The 14,804-nt window shown below is 49.8% G+C and overlaps 1 pseudogene; it reads left to right on the top strand.

Moving 5' to 3' along the window:
- The first annotated feature begins 9,909 nt into the window (after positions 1–9,909).
- On the top strand, positions 9,910–10,767 carry LOC115323974 (annotated as a pseudogene).
- The last annotated feature ends 4,037 nt before the right edge of the window (positions 10,768–14,804 follow it).

Below are 14,804 nucleotides of genomic sequence, written 5' to 3'. Positions count from 1 at the left end.
TCAAAATGAACAACTTCCAACACCTCTGCTGCGATCAATGTCGAACACATTGACAAGGCGAGCGATGCCATAGACGTAATCGTCACAGACCGCATGCTCGAAACTTGAAAGGTAAGCGAGGAAGCTGAAGCTCGAGACGCCAAGAGAGTGCGCGCAAGGAAACGCCGCGCTGGAAGCTGGCTACGTAACCAGCCTCCAGCTCCGCCCGGATCCGCCCCTCCGAGGGACCCGCATATAAATCGATTTATCCACGCAACATCGCGCATTTTCAAAACAAATTTAGCAGGATTATAGACCTTTTCACAAGAGCGCCGCCATCTCGATTATCCGAAATTCCAGTATGGGCGTAAGCACCGTCTACATCTAGGAAATAAGCGTAAAGGCCCGTTCACACTCTTGCGACCGAGTGCGACCGAGAGAGACCAAACCGGTTTTTAAGCCTCTTGCGATCTCTTAGGACCAGCTCCGCTCAGTGCATCCGGTCCCAAGAAGTCTTTCTCGGTCGTACTCGGTTGCAAGAGTGTGAACGCGCCTTAACCGTCACCCATTCTCGTTTTGCCTCTCCCCTCTATTTTTTTGCTATGTGTAGGTTGAAATGTTTAATTTTTTTCATCGCGCATAAAGGATATGCCTAGCAGAGGGCTGGGGACGAGAGTAAACGGAACAGGTCTATAGGAACATACAATGGGTCCTAGCAGTATTGTTATCTCATATTTTATTTTTGGCGTGTCATAACACCTCTAACCTGTAAACTCTGGCACATCTCTGACACGCCCCCAAATATATATATATATATTTTTTTTTTCATTCTAGGCGTTGAAATGGCAATGTGTCAGGACATTACAAAAAAATTGTTTCACTAAAGAGTTGCGTAGTTTTTTATATAAAAATAGAAATAGCAGGCCGAATTCAAAGTTCCCGCCAGTGCACCGTGACGTAACAGTGTACCGCAAGGTGTCGGGGCGGTCAGAAGGGAGGCATCGACCTACGTCACTAAAAGTGGGTTCGCAGGAAGTCACGTGAGTTTCACTCCCCGTCCTCTCCGCGACCGTGCCTAAGACTTTTTTTTCTGCTCTTTGTACGAGCAATTGTAGAAAACGAAGTTTCAGTTCCACTGAAGGCACCCTAAGTTCCACTAGCTCTTTATCGCTGCACCGTTGATTAGTTAGCGTGCTGTAAAAGTTGAGGGCGAAGAGTCAGTAAGGTCAATGATGAAAGCGTTGCGAGTACAAGCCAGTGTACGAGTGCATGCAATCAGTCCGATGAGGCGCAAAAGAAGCTATCAAGTCTTGACAAAAAAGTTTAGAACGCTCGCAGGAATTAGGATTGCTTGCGTACGGCACGCCCAATTGCATTGCTGAAGGTTCGGACACCGAGGTCGTCGAATCATCGTATACTCTCCAGAGTGGAGATGCCTGCCGTCAATCGGAAATGCATGCAGTGTGATCTCTTCTTCAGTTGCTGAAATACCGGGACAGTCCCTCACACAGCACCTTCTAGGCATTGTAGTTGATCACGTCAATTCACTGACTCCTCTTCTTCTACCTTTACAGCAACATTAAGCGATGAAAAGCAGATAAAGAAAACCTTGTTTGATTAGATCGCTCGTGGAGGTGCGGAGAACAACAAAAATATTTAAAAAATATCACACACGCTCGCGGTAAGCACGAGGATTGATACAACTCACGTGACTTCCGCCGATGCCTCCCTTCTGACCGCCCCGACACCTTGCGGTACACTGTTACGTCACAGTGCACTGGCGGGAACTTTGAATTGGGCCTCGTATTTCTATTTTTTATAAAAAAAAAACTACGCTCCTCTATAGTGAAACTATTTTTTTGTAATGTCCTGACATGCCATTTCAACGCCTAGCATGAAAAAAAATTTTTTTTTGGCGTGTCAGAGGTCTTTTAAAGGAGCCATTAAACGATTTTTCCAATTTCGCAATTACTACTTAAAATCTCTCTCTATACTTCGTTTCAGCTTCCGTACGAGCGCAGCCAAAGGCTGAGGGACGGTTTGCAACATCGAGAAGAGCATACGAACCACAAAATAGTCCGCAGAAGCTTTTTTTTTTTAAATAACTTTTGTGCGTAAACATTGCACAATATCCCAGATGTATAGTGCACAGAATGATTCGCAACTAAAGGAATTAAATATCTGAAGTTTATGTTTTCATTAATACATGTAAATGCATGTGGTTTGGTGAAAACACGTACATCCGCTGGCAACACGGCTGCAGCGGCGCCAGCGCTCGGTTTTTCTGTGTGATTTCGTTCCCGTAATGGCCGAATCGTGTGCTTCGCTGCTTTCCTCGGGGAGTCGTTTCAAAAAGTCCTTTCGCAAAGGCACGTTTGGGCGTCAGGTGCGAGAGGTCGTGATGAATGTCTACGTTCAAATTCGGCAGGAGACTCTGGCCGCGTCGTACCGCGAATGTGTTGTAAACAAGAAAAGCGTTCGGACCACTACAGTTCACTGATACACGGCGAAATCAGGGCACCCCTTTACTTGCCGATCACATTGAACGCCGAGAAGCTGGTGGAAAGGACTGGGCTTCGAGCCCTGGTATATCCAGACAATACAAGGAAACAGCATCGGCCGGGACATCGGGCACCTCGCAGTGCGAACTTACATCTCGAAACTATGCCGAAATACCGAACAGGTAGAAAGCTCGGACACAGACGCCAGCGGCCAGCCTACGTACTGACATCCCCTGTGACTAAATTTCAGGACGTGAAAGGGCACTTTTTACACCTGTAGAAGACGATACCGTTGATACACCCGTAGCAGACGAAATACTCGGCGAGAGCGGGCGGTGCGGACGACCAGCGGCGCAGCGGAGTGATACAAAAGTGCAGGCGGGATCGCGTGACGTATTACCGGCGTGCGATTGGCTCCGGCCACACGTAGCTTTGGCTGCGCTCGGACGGAAGCTTAATAACTGAATAAACTTGCCCAGTCAATGGCAGTCGACAAAAAAATGACAGCCGTTTACAACTCCCTGTAACGCCGAATCGGAGCGCAGCTCTTGAGAAGGAAAAGAGAAGGGTACTGAGTGGAGGGTATACCCCTCCTTCGTCCTCCTCATCCTGCCTGCTACTTCTCCCAACGAGCGGCGTCGCCGTCGGTGTAATGGTCACGTGACTTCACGGGGGTCACGTGACTTCGTGGGGTCACGGGGGTGACCGGGGTTACGTGACATCACGGTTACGCCGACGGCGACCCCGCTCAAGCCGGAAACGGGCGCCGAAGAGCTGCGCTCCAAAACATTCTAGAAAGATGAGCATCGTTCATCCCCTAAACTCAGCGAGAAGAAGCGGCCACGTGGCCTGGTGCCTATCCTAGGTATGCCGCCAACATTAATCATTGCCATGCGCCGGGGTTGGCAAAGTAAAAAACACCTGCTGAGCTCCATGCATTGTTAGAGTTTGGCGATTCTCATCGCCGCAATGGCTGGTCGCGAGCCATTATCCGAGTGTCCCCCGAGGCACTGATTGTTACGTGCCGAAGTCGAGTGCTCAGGCAGTTCTCGTGTCTAATCCATGAGCCGGGTTGTTTCGATCCCACAATTACGTCATCAAGCTTTGCGAAGGCATGACTGAAAGGAATAGTCCCATTTTATCCTCGCTATTTCACCGCGACAATGGAGCTTCTGAATCAGTGGCGGTCTGTGCGAGTTTACTTGGGCCAGATTAGGAACAGTACGCCTCTGCAAAGTCATTAACATTTCAGCCCGATATTGTTTTGTTTCAAGTTTTCGCATCAGTTTCACTGTTATCCAATCCACCTAGATCCCTAACCACTCACGCTCATCTGTGCTGCTAAGCACAATTGAAATGGTTCTTGTGCTCGTGTAAGACACAAGCTGACGTGCAATGAAGACTGATTTGAGCTGCTACTAGCCTGCTCCAGAACGTAGTTTTAGCTGCTCCCAACCTGCTCCAAAACAGCTGTTTCAACTGTTCCCGTGGCTGCTCCCAAGTACATTTCATGAGTTCCACTCCTGAAATAGCAACTCGGCAAATCTGCGAATAACACTCTGGAACTCTTCGCCAAATAACAATATCAAGCGCCACAAAGACAGCCGAGCCAGAACGCTATCTTGGTATCTCGAACAAGTTAAAGGCAAAAATGTACCCCCCACCTTACCCATTTCTTCCGCCGGATGCACGCCAGAACCGTGCGACTAAGGCTTTAATTCTCTCATTAAAAAAAAAAAAAAAAAAAAAAAAAAAAAAATAGCAACAAATATTTTAAAAAAAGCCGGAAATCTGTTTGTTTTCCTCTTCGTCCATAGCCTCCTTTTTTTTTTCTTTTCTTTTTTTCTTTTTTTTCAAAATTTGTAACATTTTTCACCCGTTTTTTTTACTCTTTCTTCAAACAGCCACACATGCAGTTTCGATGGTTTTGACTGAGCGCTAGAACAGAACAAATCAAGCGTCGAAACACAGTATCAACTAATGCGGACCGAAAGTTTGTCTGCTTCATGCGCAGTGATTGCCAGACAGTCGACGGAGACCAAAGCAGACGCAAGATGGGACGTCGCGAGTACAGCGGCTCTGGCGTTTTCTCCTTTTTCGTCAGCATTCTTACGAACACGCGCTAGGATCGCGACATCTGAGAGGACGCCGGCGCGTGTGACACAACTTGTTTTCACTTCAGGATCTCTTTCGCTGCATGGGCGCAAATTGGCCGGCAAACACGCCGTCGAAAACAACGTTACTCGATCAATTTAGATACAAGTTTGGTTAGGTTTCTTCAGCAAATACACAGACAATAAGGTAGTTAGAACATTGGAAGCAGAAACTACACAACACGCACCAATAAAAAGAGGACTGCAGCAGGGCTGTTTGCTGTGACCTCTGCTCTTCATGATATATCTCAGTGAAATGGAAAATAAATTAGAGCAGAGCAACTTAGGTTTTGATGTGAGTTATATGAAAGGAGGGAGAGATGAAATACAGGTAACACCAGGACTGATGCATTCGGATGACATAGTACTCATGGTAGATAACCAGGATCCATTACAGGAACTAGCTGGAATATGTGGAGAGGAAGGGGACACCTTGGGCATGAGTTTTAGTAGTGACAAGTCTGGAGATGGTGTTTAACGACGAAAAGAGTGAGCCCCTGAGGATACAAGACATTGTAACGGACCATGTAGGAAAATACAAATATCTGGGAGTCTGGCTCAATGAGGGAAGGAAATATCTAGAGTAGTGGTCTCAAACTAATTTGAGTATGGGGGCCAGATAGCCAGCTGCAGAAAAGTAGAGGGCCAAAGCAGGGCCCTGGGGTAGGAAGGGGGGTGGGGAGGGGGAGAGTAGGGAGTTTATTATGCCTCTCTGCCTTTTGTGAACTCGGAGCTTGGCAGTGACATATTTAGATTTGATTTGTATATTGAACGAATTCAGGCCCCTTACCTGATATAATAGCACAAATTAATATGGTACCACCCCGCCAACGTGTTGCCATTTTTAAAGAGAATAAGAGATTAAGCACGCTATCTTTCCCGTTGCTCAATTCACTCGGGAATTATTCCTGCTCAACATGTCCCGAAAAAAAAATTATAAGACGGATTTTGCTTTACTAACGGCTTGTATAGCAGCAATTTGGAGGGAAATATGCTCGGATTTTAATGGTGATAGGATTTGAAGGCGAGAATCTCGAACTCGTGGCTTTATCTTTTTTTCTTTTTTTTTTTTCTCCGTTGAGCGAGAGTTCGTGAAGCCGAGGTCCGTCCTTGAGCGAAGAAAGCTCGGAAGCAATGATTAAAACGAAACACAAGGTAAATGAAAACCAAACAGTATAAACAGTGTCACACGTTGAAGAGCAGAGCTACGCGGAGTGGAAATGATTCGGCGACGTGAGACATTTTCAGGGCATGCCATTTCTACCGCTCGAGACATGTGAACGGGTTCTCGCAGCCGGTTGCCTGCGGGCCGCTTCCGAGCGAGTCACGGGCCAGATGCGGACCACGCGCCGTGTGTTTGAGATTCCTGATCTAGAGGAACACAATGAGAATATAATTAGAAAAGGGAAAAGAAATTCATATATTATGAAGCTCAAGGCACTATGGAACCATAATAGATATGAAGTGGTCAGAGGTATATGGAAAGAAGTGATGGTACCAGGACTGTCTTTTAACAATGCAGTACTGTGCATGAAATCGGAGGTTCAATCAGGATTAGAAACTCTACAAAGAAGCGCAGACAGATTGGCACTAGGAGCATATGGAAAAACACCAAATGAAGGAGTACAAAGGGACATGGGGTAGTCGTCTTTTAAGAGTAGGGAGGCAATTAGTAAGTTGAAATTTTAACAGAGATTGACCGAAATGGTCAATCTCTGTTAAGTATTTATGCATGAAAAGTTTAAACACAAAATGGACAAACCGAACCCGAAAGCTTACATTTAAATACCTACACACTGTGCTGAGCAGACTAATTCATTCGAAAAGGGGGTGAAAGAGGCAGAGAGGAAAATGTGGGAGGAAAGAATGCAGAAGAAATCAGATCTAACAGTGCACAGGTCACGAAAGCAGGATATAAGAAAGGAAAATGTGTTTGACAATTCACTGGGAAGTTCTTTGCTGTTTTAGGCGAGAACGGGAGTTTTGAGGACAAGGACGTATAAGGAGTATTCACTGGGCGCCATATTCGTGGGTGCTGTTTAGAGCCCATGCTCAGAACGAGCCCACATTAATAGGCTGCTAAGACCGGCAATCTTGAGGGTGCGGAATGCACGTTACAAAAAAAAAACTGTGGAAGCTGGCCATCAGCACGTGCTCAGCAGTCGCGCACACAGCTATGGCCGCAAGTGAATACTTCATATTAGGAGTATTCACTGGGCGCCATATTTGTGGGTGATGTCTAGAGCGCATGCTCTGAACGAGCCCACATTAATAGGCTGCCAAGACCGACAATCTTGATGGTGTGGATTGCACGTTGCAAAAGAACCAGGGAAGCTCGCCATCAGCACGCGTTCAGCAGCCGCGCACACAGCTATGGCCGCCAGTGAATACTTCCTATAGAGCCAAATTCCAAAAGACAAACACATTATGTGCCGCCTGCCATAATGAGAGCGAGGCACTATACTACGTTTCACCTTATGTTGTACCGCAGGGAAGGCTAGAAGCGCGAGCTCATAGCGTTGGGAGCTGCTCTTAACGCACGAGAGCTTGTGGCGCCGAGCGGTGCCCTAGAGCAAGGAGCTCGCGCTTGCAGCCTTTCCTACGGTACATCATAAAGTGAAACAGAGAATAGAGCACTTGGTTTGGAGGTGCACGAGGCTTCGCCCTGCCCTCCCTGAAGGGGTAACGGATTTGGCCGGGGCCCTGGGTTTTACTGGCGACGATGTCATGTCATGGCGGGTAGTCGCATGTTTGCGCTGCTCCGGGTATGCTGTATCTTTGTAGCGCTTTGTAAGCTCCAACTTGACAACTCTTTAGCTCTCGACCATCATGCCAAGCAGCAGATCTCAGTGTACGTCGCCCGCCCCTTTCCCCCGAGCTTTTCCGCATGGACGGCCGTCGGTCCATTTACACCTGCTAGGCCTAGCTCGACAACGGCAACGGAACACCGGCGCATCTCCCAGCCGCACCGCCGACTGTCTCGGGCTGGCATCACGGGACACCGCCTCGACCTTCGCACCGTCTGTGTTCTTCTGCTGGCCGGCGACATCGCAACAAACCCTGGGCCGCAGCATACTTCCTGTGCGAGCTGCACGAAGCGAGTGCGAGACAATCAAGCGGCCATCTGCTGCGACTCGTGCGATGGTTGGTTTCATCGCGGTTGCGTTCATATGTCACTAGGAGAAAACCGCGAGATAGGTAAAGGAGGCGACCCATGGTTTTGCCTAGTCTGCTCGCTGCCACCGCTCGCAGACGACTTCTTTGAGGTGCTGGCTGCCCCTGACTCTTCATCTCCCTCCACGCCGGGCGTTTCTGACACATCACCGTCCCCCAAGCCGAGCAATCCGTTCAACAAGACAGTCACCTTCTGGTACACTAACAGCCGGAGTGTGAAGAATAAGTTGTCAGACCTCAAGCTCGCCTCCTCAGCCCTCCCCGGCAGCACTGTCATTCTCCTTATGGAGACGTGGCTGGACGCTGGCGTTTGTGACGTCGAGCTCTTCGACCAGGCCTCCTTTAACGTCCATCGTCGTGACCATCCATCCCACGCTGGTGGTGTGCTCATTGCCGTGCCGTCCAGCCTCCCGGCAGTCAGGAGGTATGACCTGGAGCACCAGGAGTTGGAGGCCGTCTTTCTTAAACTCCGCCACCCAAAAGGCAGCTCCCTCCTAGTTCTAGCTTATTGCCCGCCGTCCACCAGGGCTACTGCCTATGACCTCCTCGACGTATCGCTGACCAAAGCGCTGGCGAAGCCTTATCGCGAAGTACTGCTGTTCGGTGACTTCAACAGCCATATTGACTAGTGGGGTACTGATACTCCCATCCCTTCTGATGCGCCTGACGACACTCTTCTGGGCCTGGTGTCGACACTGGGGCTTTCCCAGATCTGCCGCTCCCCCACCTATATCCCATCCTCCAGTTTCCTCGATCTTGTATTTGTGTCCCATCCAACTCAAAGCCTTTCCTGCGATGTTCACCCTGGCCTCTCCGGAAGTGACCACCTGGCCATCGAACTCGCATACGCCATGGCGCTTCCCCGCAAGGGCCACTTCGCTCGCGCAGTATGGAAGTTTCACCAGACTGAGAGAGACCACATGGCTAGGTTGTCTCATCTCACCCCATGGTGCATGACGACTATGGGTGACGATCCTGCCTGGAGAACATGGACCTCTGGTGCGACTATGTGTGTGCGATCCAGAAGGGGTGCGTACTCTGTGTTGTTTCTCGCCGGGGACGCTCTCGACCCCCGTGGATCACAAAAGAACATATCCGCTCTGCTCAGAAGAAGCGGGCACTCTTCAAGCGTGTGGCCCGCCTGCAGTGCGCTGAGACACTTTCGCGAGCAAAGGCACTCCAGCGCTCCCTGAAGGCCGTCCTAAACGCGGCTGAGACTGCATTTGCTAACACGATTGCTTTCCGAGCGCGGAAGGAACCAAAGGTGTTCTGGTCCTACGTCAGCCAGTCGCAGACTACGCGACAGCAGCCGATTTTCACGTCCCAATGGCAGGATGCTCTCCTCATCTGGGGAGTTTGCCGACATGTTTGGTAGGCTGTAGCCAGTTCGCTTCAGCATTCACACCTGTTTCTACCCCTTTCCTACCTTCCCGCCATGATGCGGACATTAACTTGTCGTCCAACCCTGATACCCTCTCATCTCTCTCTCTCACTTCCTCAGATCTCGAGGAGGCCCTCCGCTGCATCAAACCTTCCTCTTCTACTGGTCCCGACGGTATCCCTCCCACCTTCCTCAAGATGATCCAGCCCTACGTTCTTCCATCCCTTCTGGCTATCTACCAATCTCTTTTGGACAACTCTGTCCTGCCCGATTGTTGGCGACAGGCGACCCATCTAGTTACCTTCCAGTTTCCCACACCTCTATCCTGTGCCGCACCCTGCAGCGAATCATCAACAGGCATCTTCTCAACCACTTGGAGCTCCTCCAGCTCCTTCCACCATCCCAACATGGGTTGCGACGTTCTCACTCTTGTGAGACCGCCCTGGCAACTGTGTCTCACTACGTTAGTGACAACATGGACGGCCTCCTTCCCACCGACGTGGTCCAACTGGACTACAGCAGCGCTTTTGACACGCTGTACCACGACTGCCTTAGTAGGAAGTTGTCGGATTGCGGGGTAGGAGGCAGCTTGTTGCATTGAATTGATGCCTTCCTCGCTGATCGCAGCTTTCGTGTAAGGCACAAGGGTGCTGTATCGCATACCCTTTCAGCCCCCTCGGGTGTTCCTCAACGGTCCGTCCTTGGCCCAACACTCTTCAATATGTATGTTCGTGACACTACGCAATCCGACAGGCTCCTCACCATCCAATACGCCGACGACACTACTTTGGCGATGTGCATACGCTCCCCCGATGATCTTGCCGCCATGCAAGCTCACCTCTACAAGTTGGCTGTCTGGTCTGCCACTAAACACCTCCGTGTCAGCCACGACAAGTGTGCCGTGATACGGTTCAGTTCGGCCAGGAAGGTCCAGACTCCACACTACACGCTTGGAGGGCTCCCTCTCCCACCTGTACAGGAGCTCAGCATCTTGGGTGTATCATCCACGCCCTCACTCGATTTCAGCTGCCATGTGGCTAAGGTGGTAAGCAGGTCTCGCAGGGTACTGGGATTCGCGTCTCGATTTTCACGGCGTTTTGGACGGGAGACCCTGAAAACACTGTACACGGCTCTGGTACTTCCTTGACTGGAGTACTGTTCTTCAATATGGAGCCCTCATCAGATACACCTCACTGAGCGCCTAGAAAGTGTGCAGCCCCGCGCGACTCGAACCTTGGCCCGCCAAGACCATTCCTCTGACTACGATGAACGCCTGCGGTCTCTTGGCTGGCACCGCCTGAGCCACCGACGAACAGTGGCGCGTGTCCGACTCGATGCTGTTGCCGCTGGCCCTTTGCTGGCCGGCTCCTACCTAGCATCAGTTCCCCGTATCTCTAGCCGAACAGGCTGCCCTATCCCTCTCCGCGCCCGCACCCGGCGACACGAAGCTTCGCTGTTCCCCGCCGCGGTGAGCTCGTACCTGTACTTACCTGAGCGCACGCGCCCACCCCTGCCGAGGACTGGGGACGAACTCCGCGACTTCAGTAAGACTGTGTCGCGTGCCCTCCGAGCTCAGTAGCTTTGTGCACCTACCATTTCTTCCTCCCTTTCATTTGTATATTCATCATCATCATTTCACCTGTTAACACACAGCCGAGGAGGCAGCCAGCACTTGGCTGTACGGGCTTTTGCCTTTTGGCTGCCTCAGACACTCGGCTGTGTGGAAGTTGTGCCATTAAACACCTTGAACCTTGAAGGACGGAAGAGAAAAGGATTACAGTCACAAAGGGGCGATTAGAAGATTGGTGGAAAGTATCTAGGGAAAATTGAATGATGCACAACTAGCTAGCACAACTGGGGACAAGCGGGACAGAGGAAAATTGGGACTCCCTCCCACGTGGCTCCGGCCCAAAGTCTCAATCCTGTCTCCCAGTGGGTCCGGTGGTGGGGTAACGCCGACAAGGTTTGGCCAGAGGAAAATTGACGACTCCCTCGCCAGTGAGAAGTGATGACGAAGGTCATCCTGGTGATATCCCACACCGCCTGGTGATAGTTAGGGTAAGAAAATAGGTCTTAGAAAGGCGGGAGTACTAATATGTTTGTTTTTTTTAGACTTAGGCTAGGTGTTTCAAGCTACCGCTTGTTACAAAGGGTATGGCTCTTAACATTCATTCATCCATCCTTCCAACTGAGTTGGCCAACTCCCACGGCAGGGAGTCTACCCACGGGGAGCGTGATCCCTTCAAAGACCAGCGCTGAAACCCGTCAGTTTCCGCTAACGTTGGTTTCCGCTGACAACCCCTAGATTCGGAAATGCTGTTTGAAGCGTCATCCTTGCCCGCTGCGGCCGTGTTTTGAACTGCTGTTGCAAGACTCGCCGCAGCGAGCATGAAGGTTGGCGCTTCGAACAGCGTTAACCCGGCTATGGTGTACTATGCATAGCCCGGCTGAGGAATACGAGAAGGGATCACGCTCCGTGGGAGTTTGCCAACTGAGTTGATCGAGTAACGTTGGTCGAAGACACTTTCAGGCATTGTAATCTAACTGATATAAGAAAGCTACTGGAGCCAACACTTGTCTTTCATGAAGCCAACTGGTTAGTTTACGAAAATGGAACCGTATCTTGGCAGCGCAAAGTGCTCTGGGTCAGCGTGTGAGACTAAATTGTTTGCAAGTCCTGTCGGATCACCGGCGTCACAAACTTGTGATAAGAGCGACACTTACGTGATAATTTCCTAAGTGGCCTTCATATCTCTCTGAGCAACGCGCGACCGTTTTGTACGTGTCACATTATTTGCCTTACAAGATATGCATGGAGACGTTCTGTGCCAGGTCTGGCAACGGTGCCAAGGTGTAAACGAGGCTCAGTGTAGGTAACGCTTGAGTTACTGCCAGCAGGGCTCTTGCCTCTGTGCTGTCCGAAGTTGTGCCGCTCGTCGCCTTTTGGGTGAAGCGATAGTTTAGTTGCGGACAAAGTTATGTCGAACATCTAAATGCTCTGCTTCTTCTAGAGGCACCATGAAATGAATTTTCGGCTGGGATAATATTGGGATTTTACTGATCGCATATTATTTAGTGCGCCATAGTAAAACCAATGCACGAGCGTAGAAAGCCTAAAGCCTGCTTTTCGGTGCGAAAATTTGAAAATATAGCGGACTATTCCGTACCTCATTCTTTTCGAAAGTTCTCTACCTTTTCAATGTGACGCAGCCGCGGTGTCCAAGCACGTCAGCCGAACCCAACTCGTGCATTGGAGCAGTTGGACACGAGTACTGCATAACTCGGACGCATGCGCTAGTCAACCAGGGTGTCTAGCGACCGGGGAAACCGGAAATTGTCAGGGAGCTTTTAATAACCGGGAAAAATCAGGAAATTGTCAGGGATATTGTCGAAAAGCGAGCCCAGTCAGGGAAAATGAGCCGGAAACGCCATCGAGTGCCCTGAGCAAAGACTTGAGGACTTGGAGGCAGAAAAATAGGCAATAAATTCTGCTTAGAGCGGAGCTCGGGGCTCTGCTCACCGGATGTAGTGTGCTACCCAATGCAAAGAGAACAGCCGACGAATCCAGTCCAAGCCTTGGATTGGATTGAATTGAGAGCGCAAAACAAGGCTATAGACGCTTTACACACGCGCCAAATTACAGCCGCCATTGCTGACCTTCTCTTGTCTTACCGAGATGCCGAGCAACTGAAACGGTAGTTGACGATCCTCTACAAAGACCGATGCTTTAGAAAAGGACACAGTTGAATCTAATGTGGCAATAATCTGGCCTGCTATGGTAATGATGAAATGAAATAAACGAAATAAGAGGAAACAAAAACTGAAGGTCAGTTATGGCGGCGTCCATGCACAGCTGCTGCAAAGCGTCTATATCCAGGTAGAGCTACTAGGAAAGCCGCAGACCCCAATCCAATCAAAGCCTTAAGCCGAAAGTATCCGAAAGTCTGTATCTGGCGGCCTTGTAGCCTTGTGGCCATGCGCGCCAATCGGTTATTGACGTGTGTAGTTGAGCGTCGTGTTTTCATCATGTTTTCGCAAGTGTCCTTTTCACTGACAGTGTCGGCAGAAAGAAAGTGCTCGCTTAATCCGGACTGAACTAACCCGAATGTTTCGGAATATGCAAGTTGGATTAAGCTCGTGCAAAATTATCCTCGCAGTGCTCAATACTCAATACCTTGTGTTGTAATAGTCTTATCGCCTCTACAGTGGTCAGATAATTTCACCTGAAATTGTCAGGGAAAACCTGGAAAAGTCAGAAAATTTCAAATAATAATTTGTTAGACACTTCGAATATTTGAATTCGCGTTCGTGACCAATGAGTGCCTTGACGGCACCTATCATCACTTGAGAATGACAAGTTCTATAGACCTTTCCAGTGTTTACAAATGCACAGCTCAGCGTGCGATCTCCACAGCTCAGCACGCGCGTGTGCGTCGCTCCGGAAAACGAGCAAAGCACGCGCCATACGCACGAACACTGGAAATGGCACCGGCCATACGCTCTTTCCTGGAAAGGTATATAGTGTGCTTAAAAAGCACGGTGGAAGCTTCGAGTCATCGCCTTTGGTGCCCAAGCATGTCACGAGCCCGCAATTTTTTATTTCGCTTTTTAGTTGAGGGTTAAAGGTAAGGAGGAATAAGTTGAAAAACCATTTATTTAATGGGGGAAACGATGGGTGCGGTGACATTTGATGTGTGTGTACGGAAATGCTGAGGAAGAGCGCAATCGGGTGATTACAAAGAAATAAAAACAAGGCTTCGTGCTTTTAAAGAGATCAGATAAAACATTACCTTGTCCTTTTTGAGCAACCGCTCCCGAGGGGGAACGTACCCTGAAGAAGGACCTTCCCCTAGATGCGCATGGAATCCGTTATCCATCGGTTAAAAACGAGGAAGGTTTTCCCTTTGACCTGGTTATGCTGTTGGGTCTGCACAGTATTTGGAAGTCCCGAATGGCTGTACACAACGCTGACAATAATGTACGGGAGGCGCGGGAATATTTTCGTGAAAGTGTATCTCTGTTAGTTGAAGTCAACAGAGCACAGAAGTGCGAGCCTGAGTGGCTTCCGCGCATTGAGGCACTTTTGTCCATGAAACAATTTTAGCCTCCGGCGCCAGTCACTTCGGACGAATTTAGTTTAGCCTTGCCCTGCTTCCTATGGTTTGAGTGATATGCCTGCCTATTTGACAATGTAAAAAATACGGCAATGAAGAAAAAAAGAATCGGTGGCCGAGTGGGCTCAAGTATGGTGCCTGGATCGCGTTTTTGACTGGTGTGTTTACCGCGGCCAAAAAAGTGGTTCCTCGATTTCCGCCTGATGACGTCATAGAAGTGTCATGCTGTCGCCGGTCGCGACCCTGGTGACGTCCCAACAGTTATGGTGTATGTAGTAGATGCCTGTTCTGCTGCAGGTCGCTTTCCACGGTGACAGTTCACGGAAGCCAGTGCAGCCGGAAGTTGGGACGCCTAACGGGACGCCGTGACGACAGCGACACTCGCGTTCGCTCGTGCTTTTTGCCAGCATTTCTACGGCCAACCGCCAGGATCGCGACAGGCAACAGCATGACACTCACGTCATTTGTTGCCACATCGGGACCACTTTTGATGTATGGGCGG

This window comes from Ixodes scapularis, unplaced genomic scaffold, assembly GCF_016920785.2.
Source record: "Ixodes scapularis isolate PalLabHiFi unplaced genomic scaffold, ASM1692078v2 PGA_scaffold0__279_contigs__length_252992795, whole genome shotgun sequence".
Classification (NCBI taxonomy): domain Eukaryota; kingdom Metazoa; phylum Arthropoda; class Arachnida; order Ixodida; family Ixodidae; genus Ixodes; species Ixodes scapularis.
The sequence above is the reverse complement of the archived record's forward strand: the minus strand, read 5'-3'. Positions and strand labels throughout refer to the sequence as shown.